This window comes from Pistacia vera, unplaced genomic scaffold, assembly GCF_008641045.1.
Source record: "Pistacia vera cultivar Batoury unplaced genomic scaffold, PisVer_v2 Contig344, whole genome shotgun sequence".
NCBI lineage: Eukaryota > Viridiplantae > Streptophyta > Magnoliopsida > Sapindales > Anacardiaceae > Pistacia > Pistacia vera.
In genome coordinates, this window is record NW_022196162.1 from 17,436 (window position 1) to 34,958 (window position 17,523).

A 17,523-nucleotide genomic window follows, 5' to 3' on the forward strand; every position below is an offset into this window, starting at 1 on the left:
CTCTTTGATAAAAAATAAAGCTATTTAGTTAAGAGTTTTAAACTTGATAGCCTTTTAATTAAATTTAAGGTTGAGATGGTCTTTTAATAAAAAACCTCAGCCGAGAAAATTTAGCTGCGCAGCCATCCCAAGTTTCCATTTAACAAAATGGCCTTGAAAATGTTTTTCATTTTTTTTTTTTTTAATTTAGAGAAGCTGACGTGGTATAGTTAGGATTCAGTAAACACGTAAAATGGGTTAAAATGAAAAGATTAAAACATATGTGGGCCAAAATAAATAATGAAATTTTTTAAAATTTGAAATTTACAAAACAAGCCCCATCTATTCAGCTTACTTTATCGAAATTCATTAGGGCAGAAAGGGATTTCTTGAACCAAAGGGAGACACTGCGATATCTGATCGAACTTGAAAATTTCCACACCATATTCAATCCTAAAATCAATTTCTTGAACCCTAAACGGAATATAGTCGTGATTTTCGGCGATACACTCGCGATTTTCGATCGATTTCTTGAACCCTAAAATCGATTTTTTGAACCCTAAATGGAATCTATGCGATTTCCGGCAATACAGTCCACATTTTCGATCGAAACTGCAAATTTTGACGCTAAATTCAATCCAAAACCATGGCTGACACTCACAATGAGGAGGAAAACCCAACGCCACTTCGAATCCTAGATTCTGGTGGCGCAAGCAGTTCAATGGTTGCTTCAGTGGATCATCTGATCAGTGAAGGTGGTCCACAGGCAGAGGAGACGACGGCGGCACAACAACAGAGTTTAGAATCGAAAAACGGTTCTAAAGTGGAGGAGTAGGGCGAGGAGGAGGAGTCCGGCGAGAATTCCGGCCAGGAGGAGTCTTCCAAGGATTCAAGCGACGAGGAGGAGGCCGGCGAAGAAAGGGTACGTATTTGTTTAGGGTTTAGGGCTCTGTACTGTCGTTTAAGCGATCATTTGTATCGCTTAAGCGATTAATCTCTTTTACTCAATCCTTTGTATCGCTTAAGCGATTGATTCAGTTTACTCTTGGTCGCTTAAGCGATTTCAGATCGCTTAAGCAATCTTGTCCGAGGCAAAATCATCTTAGATATAAGATCGCTTAAGCGATCTTTTGTATCGTTTAAGAGATTCTTTTAGTTTACTCTTGGTCGCTTAAGCGATTTCAGATCGCTTAAGAGATCTTGCACGAGGCAGAGTCAAGATCTCTTAAGCGATCCGAAATCGCTTAAGCGACCACAGAGGTAATTTTTTGTTGCTGATAATTTGTTTATTAGTTGTTTTTGTTTATTTTTGTTGCTGACATTTTGTTTATATCGATTGTGCAGATTGTGCGGATCATAAACTGTAGAGACTACGAGTTGGAGCTTGTAAGCAATAAAGTACCCTACTTCCCTGCAAGGGTGACGGTCAGGTCGAGTTGGGAAGTTTTTGACAGAATAAAGGAGGTTTTAGCTGGAATGAGGCATGGTGTAAGAGATTTTGAAGACACTTGTTTCGGTCAGTTTTTAAGTATCGGAACAAATTGGAAAAAGGCCTTTTGGGGGCAGGGAATGCATTACATGTTGCTGCACTCAGTAAAATGCAAAAAAAAAAAAAAAAATAAAGAAATGTGGTTCGTGGTGGACGGAAAGCCACTAATGAAATATGCGTTGGTGACGGGCTTAGGATGTGGGAACTTGCTAGATACGTTTTGGCACGATGAAATATGCCTTGGTGACGGGCTTAGGATGTGCGAACTTGCTAGATAAGCCAGAGGAAGAAGCAATAAGGAAGAGTCCGGGAGCCATAAGGTTTCGTAAGATGGTTTTGCAGGAGGCAAAGTCTATTACAAGACACGTTTTAGAGGAGAGGCTAGAAACGGTTCGGTTTAATGATGGAGAGAAGATAAAAGTGTGCTTGGTATTGTTTTTACATTCAATCTTATTGGCTGGTGACTCAACAAAACCTGTTGAGAATGATTGGTTGTTGTTTGCAAACAACTTGGAGTTCTTTAATTCTTATCCGTGGGGACGGAAATCGTTTGAGCTAACCATCAAGAACCTGAAAAAACCAGACATGGCATTAAAGCAGTCCCAATGGGTCGGGAAGGATAACCCTAAACCAAGCGCGTACAATTTGTTTGGCTTCCCATAGGCAATGCAGGTAAATATTAATAGCTTTTTGTTATATTTTTTGTAATATATGTGTTTGAATTATGATATGAACTGTTTTTTTACAATGGAGGCTTGGATGTATGAGGCCATCCCTGTCTTCGCTAAGCCGGGGAGGGGGGGAGGAGCAACAATTTGGATGTGCAATAGCAATTTCCTAGGATGTTGCGGTGGCATGTCGAGAGGTGTACCCATTGGGACTATGACCAAATAGACATTGAGATTGAAGCGGCTAGGGTAAGATTAAAGAATTAAGCTTTTGAATATGTAGTTGCTTTAAAATGTCGCTTCAATTTGATTGATTTTGTTTCTTATTATAAGGAGTCGTTCGTCCCTTTCTCACCACTACTGGGGATGAAGCGGAAGAGGACTATGTCACATCTTTCAAAGCATTGGAGGATGAAAGGGATGAACAGATAGACCGCTTGATGCAGAACCTAAAAGGGGTCACGCATGTGACGGCAGTTGCAGGGCCACTACTTGACAATGTCGTTGATGCCGAGGATGATGAAGCTCCAATCAGTGAGAGGCCTGAGGATGAGAAGGAGAAGAGGGAGGAAGAGGTTTGTATGACTCAGCAAACCAGTATAACAAGTACCGCTTTGCCGAGACATCGACGTTGGGAGAATGAGGTGGTTGAACTTATAAACGGCATGTTTGAGAGTTTTACAACAGCCGTTTATGACAGGTTTGACAAGATGGAAGAGCGCATGAAAAGGGTGGAGTAGAAAGTGGATAAGCTGGCAGAGAAAGTGGGTACTGTAGAGGAGGAAGTTGGTGGAGAATTAAAGGCGGTTGAAGTACAAACTGGGCTGAAAAGAGAGAGCCGAAAGAACAAGTTTTTCAAATCGCCTTACATGGTAGTGACACAGGTAAAGAAGAGGAAAATTAAGAAACAAATGGAGAAAGAACCAGAAATGGAGGAGGTTAAAAGGTTGGTGGAGGAAATGGGGCAGTGATAATGGAGGAGGGCGAGGTAGGAGGCGAAAGAAGCGGGGATGTAAAAATAGAGGAAAGGGGAGGAAGTGGGCAAGCAAAAATGGACTCAAATGTCGATTTGTATAGGCCAATAGAGGAAAAGAAAAAAAACTCTTCTATGCCTATTACAATGAATCATGAAGTAATGCCCATATAAAGTGTAAGACATGGGATTATCCCCGGGAATGGTTTGAAAAGTTGTTGACGATGGGCACGTAGCTTGAGGACTCGGTGAGTTATTTTCACTGAATTTTCCTTATTTTTGCCTATGTTTTCCATACTTATGTTGTTGTTTTTATTTGATGCAGCACATCGATGAGATATTGACACTGATGAGGGTACGACAGACTAGTGATGGTGATCTATTGTATCCCGACAGTGCCATAACTGATGTGGCGTTTGGCCAAACGCTTGTTTCGACTTATCACACTTTAATTAAAAATGCTGTTGGTAGAGGTGTAGCAAAAGGAGCGAAGCAAAAAAGATTGGCCCTAGAATAGTTAGACTGCATCCTTGATGATTTTCAGTTTGATGACAGGATTATGCAGTATGTACGGGGGGAAAGGGCCAAATATGGCCACGGTTAGGCCTTTATTAAAAAAGTCTACTACATAATCCTCGTCAGAGAGATGCACTGGATAGCAGTCGTCGCGCATCTAGAGGAGGGGTTGCTGAAGATCTTTGACTGCAACCCAACTATTTGTCGAGACAAGCAGTTAGAGGTCGAGCTAGAGCCACTATCCAGGTTGTTCCCGCGGCTATTACATGACAGCGGGATGTTTGGGCACTTGGGTGATCAAGTACTAATCGGAAAGTGGCCAGTTAAGCGCTCTACCGTCCTAATAAATGAGTGAAGGTAATTTTTGTATAAAACTAACTTACATAATACAATTGTTCTATAAGTTTATTCTAATGCTAATGTCTTCTTCCTATCGTAGTGCTGAATGTTGGGCATATGCCCTGAAATTTATTCAGTTCGACATGACCAACGCCCCGATAGACGGCTTGAATGACGAAACAATGAGAGACTGTCGGGAGCGCTGGGTTGTCGACTGCTTCCATGGGCAAATGGATCCGTTTTGAGTGACCAGAACCCAATCAAAAGGTATGAAAGTTGGATTTTGAATTTTGTAGTTTATGTGATGTTGATGTTGATACTTGGGTTATGGTGTTGATGCTGCAGGTGTCATGCTTATATAGAGCTTTACCAAAAGAGACAGACTGAGTGAACTTCTCACCTACCCACTCTGTAACTTTTTTACGTGTTTTTTTTTTTTAATTTACAAAAGCTGACATGTCTGCAGGTGTGTGCTAGATAATTTTGCAGGTTCCTGGCAAACAATGAGAGGAAACTTCCCAAAGCCTGGTTGGCAAGAGGAGGCATATGCAATAAAGGCTGCTAGGAAGGCATGGTACCAAACAATGATCTCAGACAGGTTGATGGCAAACAAAATTCTAAAACTTCTCAAAGGCTGATTGGTAGGAGGAGGCATCTGTAATCAAGGCTGCTGGGAAGGCATGGTACCAAACAATGATCTCAGACCATGGCAAACAGAATTCGAAAACTTCTCAAAGGCTAGTTGGTAGGAGGAGGCATCTGCAATCAAGGCTGCTAGGAAGGCATGGTACCAATCAATGATCTCAGATAGGTTCCTAGCAAACAGAATTCGAAAACTCCTCAAAAGCTGGTTGGCAGGTCACAGGAGGGAAATGAGAATGTATGAAAGGGAAATGAGACGAAAAATGATACTTGGAATTGGGTTCTTCTTTGCAATTGTTTGGGTGGAGGAAATTTTATTACAATCAGAACTAAAGTTAAATGTCTTAGGAATTATTGTGTTTCGACACTATTATGGATGATTTTAAGTTTAAACTTTCAATTACATTGATTTCTTTAAACTTTCAATTACATTGATATCTCTTATATTTTAAGTTGTGATGAATTAGATTGATATAAATTACTTAATTTTGCGATAGAAATTCTTTTCGGATTTGGGAGGGACATGAGTGAGGTAGAAATGTATTCCAATCACAGTCATTTCAAAATTAATTAACTTAAAGACAGTCATGGTACCAAACAATTATGTACATGAGCGACCATATATATCTCTTAAACGAGCAAGAGTTTTCCATAAATGATCGCTTAAGCGATCTAAAATCGCTTAAGGGACCAAGAGTTACTTTACGAAGAATCGCTTAAGCGATTCATAAGATCGCTTAAGCGATCCTAGATCTGGGCAGATGTTGATTCTGCCTCGGTAAAGATCGCTTAAGCAATCTAAAATCGCTTAAGCGACCAAGAGTAAAAGCCAGTAATCGCTTAAGCAATAGGTAAGGATCGCTTAAGCGATCATAGATATGGGCAGATGTTGATTCTGCCTTGGTAAAGAGCGACCAAGAGATCTGAAATCGCTTAAGCGACCAAGAGTAAAAGCCAGGAATCGCTTAAGCGATCATAGATCTAGACAGATGATTCTACCTTGGTAGAGATCGCTTAAGCGATCTGAAATCGCTTAAGCGACCAAGAGTAAAAGCCAGGAATCGCTTAAGCGATCATAGATCTAGACAGATGATTCTACCTCGGTAAAGATCGCTTAAGCGATCTGAAATCGCTTAAGTGACCAAGAGTCTTTCCGAAGAATCGCTTATGCGATACAAAGGGATCGCTTAACCGATCTGGGCACTTGTATATTCTTTGACCAAGTGTAAAAGGTTAGGATCGCTTAAGCGATATCATAAATAACACTGGATCTTTTAAGCGACTAAGTCTAAATACACAGGATCGCTTAAGCAATCCTGTGTATTTAGACTTAGTTTATTGTATTTCAGAAGATCGGTTAAGCGATTAACGCTTTCTTAAACATATAAGATGTACGATTCGTTCTCAGTAAAAGCAAAGAATCGCTTAAGCGATACAGACAGATCTCTTAAGCGAGTGTGTAAATACAGAGGATTGCCTATGTATTCAGATATTATTTATTGTATTTCAGAGTATCGGTTAAGCGATTAACGCTATGGTAAACATATAGGGTTTACGATTCATTCAGTGGACCATGACTATTATTATATTTATATTAAACATATAGTTCTTTTACGTCAGTATGAAACATATAAGGTGTAGAACGTTTACGTTTATGCTAAACATATAGGGTTTACGATTCGTTCAGTGGACTATGACTGTTATTATATTTATAAGGTAACCATGGAATCTTAGTGAACATATGTTCTTCTTCTTTGTTCAGAACATAAAGGGTGCGTTTGATTGAATATTCATATAAATATTACAAATTCTATTCCCAAAATATTTCTTTGTTTAATTATTTAGGAAATATTAGTATTTTTTTAATTAATTTTAGACCCATTAACTGAATTAATTTCATTAATATCGCCTAAAAAAGTTTAAAAATTAACAAAAACACCCCCACACACCCAACTTCCCAGATTCTGACTACCACTGACGGCTACAAACGACCGAAAATGGCCGGTAATTCACTGATGTGGCCTTTTCCAGCCAGATCCACTGTGTATCTGCACAGAAAAGGCCACATCTAGCCGTCATCGACTTTCAAAGAAATGGTCGACATTGACGGTCAACGATGGCCAAATCTTGGGTATCGTTGACCGACAACGACAGCCATATATTTGGCCATCGCTAACGGCCAGATCTGGATTTTTTCGTCCATCGACGGCCAGATCTGGCCGTGATCTGGCCTTTTCCGGCCACATCCGTGGTCGATCTGGACGGAAAAGGCCAAATCGACGCCCTACCTACCATATCCGACCGCTGTGCATTGTAATGCCTTTTTTTGGCTAGATTCCGATGGTGGTGACCGGAATCTGCCACTGTGGGTAGGTAGGTGTGTATTTGTTAAATTTTAAAATCTGTTTAATAGTCGAAGGAACTTCATTTACACAGGGTTGCTTACGTGATCGTAGATATCATTTAAGCCATTCTTTTAGTTTTCACTTGGTCGATTAAGCGATCATGTGATTGGTAGAATCAAATCTGCCCAGGTGCAAGATCGCTTAAGCGATCCATGATATCACTTAAACAATTCTTGTCTTTTTCACTTGGTCGATTAAACGATCGTAGATTGCTTAAGTGATCATGTGATGGGCAGACTCAATATCTGCCCAGGTGCACGATCGCTTAAGTGATCCGGTTTGAAAAACCCTTTGTCGCTTAAGCGATATACTTAGTCGCTTCAGCGATCATGGGCAATATATACTTTTCTAGCTTTTCTCTTGAATTTTGACAAACTAAAAGTACCAACATGTATTAATTCCATATTTTTTCCTCAATTTGACAACCTAATTCCAAACTAAAATCACCAACAAATATTTAGGCCATGTAACAAGAATACTAAATATAAAGAATGATTTATTAAAGGTAACAATAAAATTTAAAACATCAATAATTGAAAACAATAACTCATCAACGGTTGGCCTTGGCAACTCCCTGAATTTCATCCTTCTCCGAACCTAAATTTCTGGATCTGCATGTGATTATTTCTGGCGACTGCTTCTCTTGTGGCCAAGTTACTTGCAAATTGAGCACTTATTCATCTTCCGGGGAACCTCAAAGGCTGATGGAATACGCTTAACTCTTTTTCTCCCCTTTGCTGTCTTCTTGAATGGTAGATGGATGATAATATCAGCCAACTCTGGCGGCACTACCCACTGCTCTTCTAGAGGCACTGGATATATTGTCTCTGAATAAGTTAGCATGTAGTGATCTTCCATATAGAGAGGGGAGCAAAGTTCCATGTAAATTCTTGAACCAAAATCTGGCTTCTGTTGGTGTTTTAGTGCTGCTAGTGCATGAGGACAAGGTAAACGTTGAATGTCAAGCACTTTACAGCTGCAAGTTTTACTAACAAGGTTAACTACGGCATCCGGACCATAGCCGCGCACAGTGAACTCTTGAGCATTAAGAGGATAGGCAAACAGTGCATTTGACAGTTCCATATGTCTCGCAATAATTTTTCAACTAACGGAACAAGGGTTGTAGTAAAATTATCTGACTCCGTACGATGCTCATGGAACCACTGTGACAATGTCCTCTGGATTGCATCAAAAAGTGCAACTATTGGAAACTCTCTTTCTATTAACAACTTCGAATTTATGGACTCCACTATATTCGTGGTTATGACATCAAACATTCTTCTAGGAAAGTAAGCTCTACTCCATCGCTCGAAACCAACATCATGCTCAAGATACTTAGCAACTCTATCATCCTTGATTCGGATTTGTTGGAAGTGCTCCTCGAACTCATCAACCCGATAAGCTTTTGCTGCCATGCAGTATGTCTAAAGGAGGCCAGCACACTTAAACTTTTGTTTTATGTTCTTACCAAGGTGCCTCATACAAAATCTGTGATGTGCTTGACGGTAAATAATGGCAATCCCCTTCCTTATAGAGTTGTGCCTATTAGATATTATACACAACTCATCACTGTTAGGCACTATCGTACGTAATTGCCGAAAAAACCAAGTCCACGACTCATCATTCTCAGAGTCAACCACACATCATGCAACATGACATGTGTGATTCTTTCAATCCTGTGTAGTAGCCACCAACAATGTACCTCCATACTTTCCCGTCAGAAAGCAACCATTAACAGCCAACACCTTTCTCATGTTTACAAAACCCTTTATAGCAGAACCGTAAGCAACAAAAAAATATTTAAACATCATATTCCTGTCCCACTTCAAAGCCGTCTTGCTACCTTGGTTTGTCAACTCAAGCATATAATGGTACGCTTCTAATACTGCGTACTCGTGCTCCGACGTGCCCCTCACAAAATCTTGTGCATGTTGTCTCCTTTTCCAGCATTTCCAATAACTAACAACACATCCCAACTCTGTGCACACAAGTCTCTGAATGTCTTTAGGAGATGGACTTTTCCCTTCAACGAACCGACTTTTGACAAATTATCCAATAACATCAATGGACGCTTGTCAATGCTCACCTGAATATGTCCCAAACCACATGTGTGCTCATGGGTATATGTGCTAAGAATAAATTTTTCTGACTCTGCCAACCTTCTACAATAAACCTGCCACTTGCACTTTCAGTCACGACATGCAACCGTCACTTCCAATGAATTTGACTTTTTGGTGATGAACTCAAAATTAACTCTCACGGCAACAAGTTTTAGCTTCCTCACCACTTTCTCTTTGTTGTCAAATAAATACCCTATGCGCAACTCCGATCCATCCGTAAAAACATGAGCTGATTCATTACTACCTCCAATTGCCCCCTCTGAACCTGCATAAACGACCATAGTGTTCTCTTCCTCACAATCTACGTCTTCTGCATAATCTATATTTAAAGGAATCTCTACATCTGTGGGAACATGTACATGGTCCTCCTCCTCAACATTTTCATTCTGCCCCCCATCACCAACCTCTTCTACAGTGTCCTCCTTACCACCCAATTCACCGTCTACTCTTGATTTTTCAATTAACAAATCAATGGCCTCGTAGTTCAAATTAAAACTAGGCAAATCTCCGCCTACTTCCTCGTTATCCCCTTCCTTTGAACCAACTTCCAACAGTTTTTCTAAAAAGAAACCCTTAAAATCAGCCTCGAACCATTATCGGCCACATCAATCATATATAACTTCATACTTTCATCCGACTTTAATATAGCAGGAGGTACCTTATAATATTCAGGAACTCTGCTTAAAACATACTTCACAACTATATCACTACGCGAGCAACTCAAATCACCTCTTCTAATTATTTCATCAATCAACTCATCAAAACTAACCTCTGTGCTCATAGCAATTGGTATCACTTCTTTGCTCTTCCCAATCCACTTCCAGCTACTTTCTTCCTCCACCCATTCACCAAAATATTCAACACCCAAAACAACTTGTCCCATGTGCAATAATAGCCAACTACCTGTAATGCAAGAAAAAAAATATTCTTAAATGTTGTACTAAGGGTTCAAATATTTTAAAAAGAATATGCACAATCGCTTATATAGTCTGGTGTATCGCTTAAGCGATCATATGCAATTTACTAATCGCTTAAGCGATCTGCTCCTATACACTAGACTTTTAGAAGATCGCTTAAGCGATCTTATGCCACATACTTGATCGCTTAAGCGATCTATCTGCTGCATTATAAGACCTACCAGATTGCTTAAGTGATCCATCATACCCAGAACATATTTTCAGTCATCTCCACCTACAATCGATCCATCATACCCCAGAACACATACCCAGAACAAATTTTCAACATATTTCACTCCTTTCAACTTCCATTACATCAAACACAGCCCAACAACCTAAACAACTAAATCAAAATCATAACCTAAACCCAATCCATGCTAAATGAAAATCATAACCCAGATCTTTGTAAATCGAAATATGAAATCGAAAGGGAGATACACATACCTGGACGAAATGTCAGGAGGAGGAGGAGGAGGATCTGTGTTGGAGAAGATGTTAATGGCGGAGGAATGCGTTAACGTGGCAGGAGGAAGAAGAAGAAGGTGTTTGGGTTTGTTTACAAGAATTTTGACTCTTTGGGGACATATTATAATTTTTAAAAGATTACACAATTATTCATTAATCCTAATTAACCCCTAATCATATTTAATTAAGGTTAATAAAAAATAAGGCTATTTAGTTAACATTTACAAACTACATAGCCTTTTAAATAAATTTTAACTCCAAATGTCTTTTTAATAAACTCCCCCCATAAAAGCCTTTTGTAATTTCTCTGAAGATTGACCAGACGACCTAGAAATCACTTGGTGCCTTGCTTGCAAACAAAAGACCACGTGATTAGCGACCTTTCCAAACTGTTGTATCAGTGAATATTAATTGATCCAAATTTACTTCCGAGGTCTGGACCTAATATCATATGCTTATTAAATGATCCAACAAATGCGGGTCCATGTTATTAGGTTGTGTGAAATCAACTAAGCTTGCTAAAGGCGTTGCATCAAACAACAATATCATTAACCTCCTATTTAAGAAAATTCTATTTACGGTGAAGTCGACAACATGATTTTAAAACCCAAACCGGCTTGGACCGAGACCCGAGGCCTTTTCCGGGTTGGGTTACCCTTTCAAGTTTGAAATCTAGCAAACACACTCCTGATTAATATGCATCTGTCCCTAAAGGTTTGAAATTCAACAAACACACCCTCTGGCCAAATGAAATTCGACAATGACCTCCCCTTTTTCGATGACCTTCCACCTTCCCTTGTTGTCGAAAACCACCTTTTGACTTTCTTCGGGGCCATGACACTTCATGTCCCGCCGTTGCACTATCTTTTGTCATCCAGCAATTTTTCTTTCATTTCTCAGCGTCGATCGACCTTCTTCGGCATCAATAGGCCACCTCAACCATCGATCTTCCTTCTCCTAAGCTCCCTTGCCGCCGTTCACAAAGATCCATAGTCATCTCGTCAAATAAAAAACCACCACGACCGTTTGACTTCCACCACTGATCTGCCATTTTCCAACGATGTCTCAACTTGCCAACTGCCGATTCGTCCTCCCCATTACTTGATCTACCCTCCTTGGTGTGTCGTCGCCACTCTCCCAGTCGATCACCGATTTGCATTTGGCCAGGGGTTGTGTTTGCTAGATTTCAAACCTATAGGGTCTGATGGTATTTATCAGGGGTGTGTTTGCTAGATTTTAAACCTATCAAACCATTGGTTAAACTGGTTAACCCGTGACCCGGTCATCTGAACGGGTCACCCCTCGGGTCGGGTTTTAAAACCTTGGTCAACAAAGAGTGAGTGGAAAGGTAATTAGAAAGGCTTTATCCTGAACCCAACATGTTTGGATTTTCAAGAAAAGATTGAATGGGAACTGTTGACGAACTTAGGCCTCCTAAATTGGGCTGAACACAACTTGACAGTTACACTTTTGCTCGTTTAGCAAAAAAAAAAAAAAAGAAAAAAAAGACTTCCAGAAGTGATTACTTTAATCCCTAAAATTTGATTATTGATTTAGAATTTAGATAAAACTTCTATGTAATTCAATTGCTAGATAATATCAAAATGATAAAATATATATATATATATATATACACATTTAAATTTAAAGATAAAATAATTTAAAATAAATTGATGTATAAATTGGGTTTTTATTTTAATTAAAAAAATCATATCTATAATTACTCAAAAATTAAATTTGATCTCTTGTATGGTATGCCTTTCAATTTCCTCACTATGTTATCTTGACCATGACCCTTAATTAAAGCAATTGCTTCATGTGCTACGTCCACTTTTACACTATCTATTTTTATATATAAACTAGATGGAAAACCCGCACGTTGTGCAGGTATGTTTATTATATTTTGTTTACATTATTATTGGTTTTTTTGTATTTTAAATATATATTTTTTGTATTGAAGCTCATTTTCTATTGAATTGATAATTAAAGAAATCAATAAATAAAATATTATATATGAAATAAATATTATATATAAAGAAATGACCAACTGATCCACTTATTTAATATGCTTTTCTTAGATTCTAAGTGTTAACATTCAGAAGTTTATTAATGTTCATATAACCTTGAGACGTCATTTAATTTAGTTGGTAGAATTATATTTTAAATTCTCTACATATCCCTTGTATGTTGTTAAAATTTTTTTAAAACTTAATTTTTTATCTAACATAGTTTTTATTATACAAATAAATTAAAAAATAATAGCTTACAGAAAATTCATTGGCTTTCAATTGCTCTGTGCTCCTATGCATAACTTGTCATTCATTTCAACCAATGTATTATTTATCACTTCTTTTTTAGGGATAATTGTAAGGAATCGAGACAGAGACAAAGAGTAGGACAAAGAGAAGCAGTTCAAGACAATGACACTGCCAGAGTATGCCCTAGAAAAGAGAAAGAGAGAAGAAATTTGTATATTCAATATATTGTAAGCCTGTACAATTGGCCAATTTATACATCTTTGTAAATGTAAAAAAAGGAAAGTAATGAATATAAAAAATCCCTGTAATTGTTCAATCAATCGCTTGAATTAAGTTGATTGATTGAAACTCTAATTACTGCTTAATTTCAGCCAGCAGAGATTTAAGGAATTCAATAAAGGGCATTCCATATTTCATCACTCCCCCTCAAGCTTGTGGTTTGTAGACGTCAAAAACTCTAAGCTTGTTAAGTAAATATGAATGCTGCCTGCTACATAATGGCTTTGTGAAGATGTCTACTGGTTGTTCTGAAGTACGAATATGTAAAGTTTTGAGTATCCCTTCTTGTATTTTGTTTGTAACAAAATGGCAATCAATTTCTATATGTTTCGTTCTTTCATGGAATACTGGATTTGATGCTATGTCGTTTGCAACCTTGTTGTCACAGTATAAAAGAACCAGTTTACTTACCTATACTTCTAAGTCCTCTAATAATCCCAGAATCCAGACGATCTCACATGTTGTCTTTGCTATGGCTCTGTATTCTGCCTCTACTGAAGAAAGGGATACAGTCGATTGTTTCTTTGTTTTCCAAGAAATAAGAGCTCCCCTTAGCTTGATGTAGAAACCTATAAGCGATTTTCTTGTCATTGGACATGTGGCCCAGTCTGAGTCACAATGAGTTGTGATATCCAAACCTTTGTCTCGAAGAAAGAGAAGACCTAAGCCAGGACATCCTTTTAAGTATTACAAAACCTTTATCGCAGCATCCATGTGACATTGTTTAAGCCTATGCATGAACTGACTAAGGATGTGGACCGCATAACTGATGTCTGGGTGAGTCATGGTGAGGTAGATTAATCGCACAACAAGTCTTTGATAATTTGTGGGGTCTTCCAAAGGTGGATCAACTTCAGTAGATGATGTCTCATTGTCGTATTCCTGAGTAGTCAATTTGGTGTTTTGTTCTACTGGAATAATACTTGGCTTGCATCCTGATAGCCCAGAATTAGAAATCAATTCCAAGACATACTTTCGTTGGCTGAGAGATATTCCTATCGGGAATCGTGCAATTTCAATTCCTAGGAAATATTTTGGTTCTCCTAAATCTTTTATTCGGAATTGTCTGTTGAGATGCTCTTTCAAGGATTTGATGTCTACTTCATCATTTACTGTAATAAGAATGTCATCTACATAGATGATTAGAGCAATAAAGGTTTTACCTTTGTGCTAAGTGAATAGTGCATAGTCATTTTTTGACTGAACAAATCCTATGCCAATGAGAGCTTTACTGAATTTCTCATTCCATTGTCGGGATGCTTGTTTAAGGCCATAGAAGGATTTTCGCAGATGACATAGTGTATTCTCCCCCTGTCTACGAATGCTGGGAGGCAGATTCATATAAATTTCTTTATGAAGATCACCATGAAGGAAAACATTGTTAACATCCATTTCATGGAGAGACCGGTCATGAACGGAAGCCACTGTAAGGAAAGTACAAACGATGACATGTTTGGCTACTGGTGAGAATGTCTCTTGATAATCAAAGCCCTCACACTAAGTGAAGCCTTTAGCTACCAATCGAGCTTTATAACGTTCAATGGATCCATCAGCATGATACTTGATTTTGTAGACCCATTTATAACCAATGGGTTTTTTGTGAGAGGGACGAGGCACTAACTCCAAAGTATGATTCTGAGTCAGAGCAGTAAGTTCATCAGCCATTGCTTGACACTAGTGAGAGTATTGAACATCATCTGAGTAACTAGTGGGTTCTCTATCGGCAGAAATGTGATTGATATAGGCTTTGTGTACAGGAGAGAGACGTCCATAACTCACATAATTGGAGGTAGGATATAATGTACCTAAGGAATTTGAAACAGTAAGACATTCATAATATGCTGTCTAGATTGGAGGCCGAGTCTACCGAGTACTACGGCGTGTGGGAATAACTGGAACTGGAACAATGGATCCTGGTGTGGAAACAACTGGAACGGGGGATCCGGGTGAGGAACCAGTAGTAGGAATCTGAATAGGTGTTTCTTCTTGGGGGTCATTAGTGGCTGTTGTATCAGAATCATTGGTAGTGTAGTCAAGCTAAGGAACCAGAGGATCCAGTATCATATAGAATAGAGGATCATGTTGGATAGTATCTTCAGGAACCAGTCTGGGTGATGTAGATGTAGTAATGTTATCTCTGGCAAACGGAAAAGTATCTTTATGAAACACAACATCTCTGGAGATCAAGAACTTGTTTTCAATTGGATCATATAGCCTATAACCTTTCTGAAGCGTAGGATATCCCATAAATATACAGCGGGTGGCCCGGGTACCAAACTTGTCATGGGAGCCAAGGGTGGCAACATATCAAAGGCAACCAAAAACTCGGAGGTGGTCAAGACCTGGTGGCTTTTTGAATAGTATCTCATAAGGAGTCTTACCATGAAGAACTCTAGTTGACATGCGATTGACTAGGTATGTGGCTGTGATCACACAATCGCCCCAAAAAGAAACAGGTATGAAGGCTTGGTGTTTGAGGGGACAGGCTACTTTAAGTAGATGATGGTGTTTTCTTTCAACAACCCCATTTTGTTGTGGTGTATATTGCAACAGCTTTCATGTAGAATGCCAAGAGATAAAAATAGAGATGAGCAATTATAATTAAAGAACTTCCTAGCATTGTCGGTTCTAGAACTTCCTAGCATTGTCGGTTCTAACTCTTTGTACAGAAGTATGACACTGGGTGGTGACCATGGACAGGAAATTCTTAATGTGAGTAAGTGTTTGAGATTTGGATTGCATGAGGAATGTCCATGTACCCCAGGAAAAGTCATCGACAATGGTGAGGAAAAATCTAGATCCATCATGATTTGGGGTGTGGTAGGGCCCCTAAATATCAAGATGGATTAAAGCAAAAGGTTGGATTGTAGTGGAAGTGCTATGTGGAAAGGTAATGCAGGCTTGTTTAGCTAATGGACATATAGGACACTGAGGGTGAGGGATAGTTGCACTGTGACCTAATCATTGATGAAGAATAAATGAATTTTTATTAATCATTGTATTACAATGGGAAATTTTATTTTGACTACAAGTAGGAAAACTTTTAAGAGACTCAACAGGTGCCTAGTAGTATAGACCTCTATTGACTTTACCCAAGCCCATCAGTTTCCCAGTCGAAGGGTCCTGAAATTTACATGTGTTAGGGCAAAACTCTATAGTGCAACTATTGTCTTCACATATTTTGGATACTGAGATAAGATTAAAATGAAATGCAGGAACACATAACACATTTTTAAGTGATAAAGTGGCAGAAAAGTGGACGGTTCCTATATGAGTAGCTAGGGTGATATTTCTGTCCGGCATACGAACGGAAGTGGATGAGGTAGTGGAAATTGTGGTTAAAAATTTTAGGTGACAAATGATGTGATCACTAGCCCCTGAATCAATAATCCACATATCAGTTGTGAGTACATTAAAACAGTAAGAGGTACCTGTGTAAGATGCGGTGGGAGCAGTCGGGGCATTGTTAAGTAATTGGAGCAATTGATTATATTGTTCCGGGTTGAGAGTAGGTGCTGATTGATTTCCAAGAGAAACTTGGAAAGAAGAAGAATGACCATTTCTTTCCTTGTTGTTGGAATCCGGAGGACCATGTAATCTCCAACAATGATCCCGATCATGATTTCTTCTTTTGCAATAATCACAATATAATCGATTTTAATTGGATCTTGAATTTCCCGGCCATTTGACCCAGATCCAGACCCGTTTGACCCATTTCCAAATCCAGTTGACCTGTTTGACCAAGAAGTTGACCTGTTTGACCCATTGCGTGACGTGGCACGATTGGAACCGTGAGATGCGTTTAAAAACGCGATGAGTTTCTGGTTGTCAGATCTCAAGATTGAATCTGAGCCCTTCATCTCGTCATATATAAAAGAAGGTTTTTCACCTTCATTGTGCTCTAGCCGTTGTGAATCCCTATTTTCTCTCAACCCTGCCAATGCCCTTGAATTCGGTGATGTTCTGTCGAAGTTCAACTGGCGTTGGCTTTCATCTTGCACCACCAGTTGAAAACTCCGATCGAGAGAGGGTGGTGGAGATGTGGCTAGTACCTATGTCCTAAAAAAGAGAAAACCATCATTTAATCCGAACAAAAAATGCAACAATCGGTCACGATCTCGCATTCTGTGGTATTGATTGAGTGTTTCTGGTGGTCCCTCAAGCGTTTCTTCAGTAGTGTCTAACTCATTCAAAACGATCGAGAGACGATTGAAATATGTGGTGACCAAGCTGTTCCCTTGCTTGAGTTCGATGAGGCACTGCCGGAGAGTGAAAATTTTGGCAAGATCGAGCTTCCCATACATCTCTTTGATGTTAGCCCAGATTCTGACAGCCATTTCTGTTGGTGGGAGCCCAGTCGCAACCTCTAACGAAAGGCAATTACTGATCCATGATTGGACCAGCATATTGCAACGATTCCAATGGTGTTGAAGG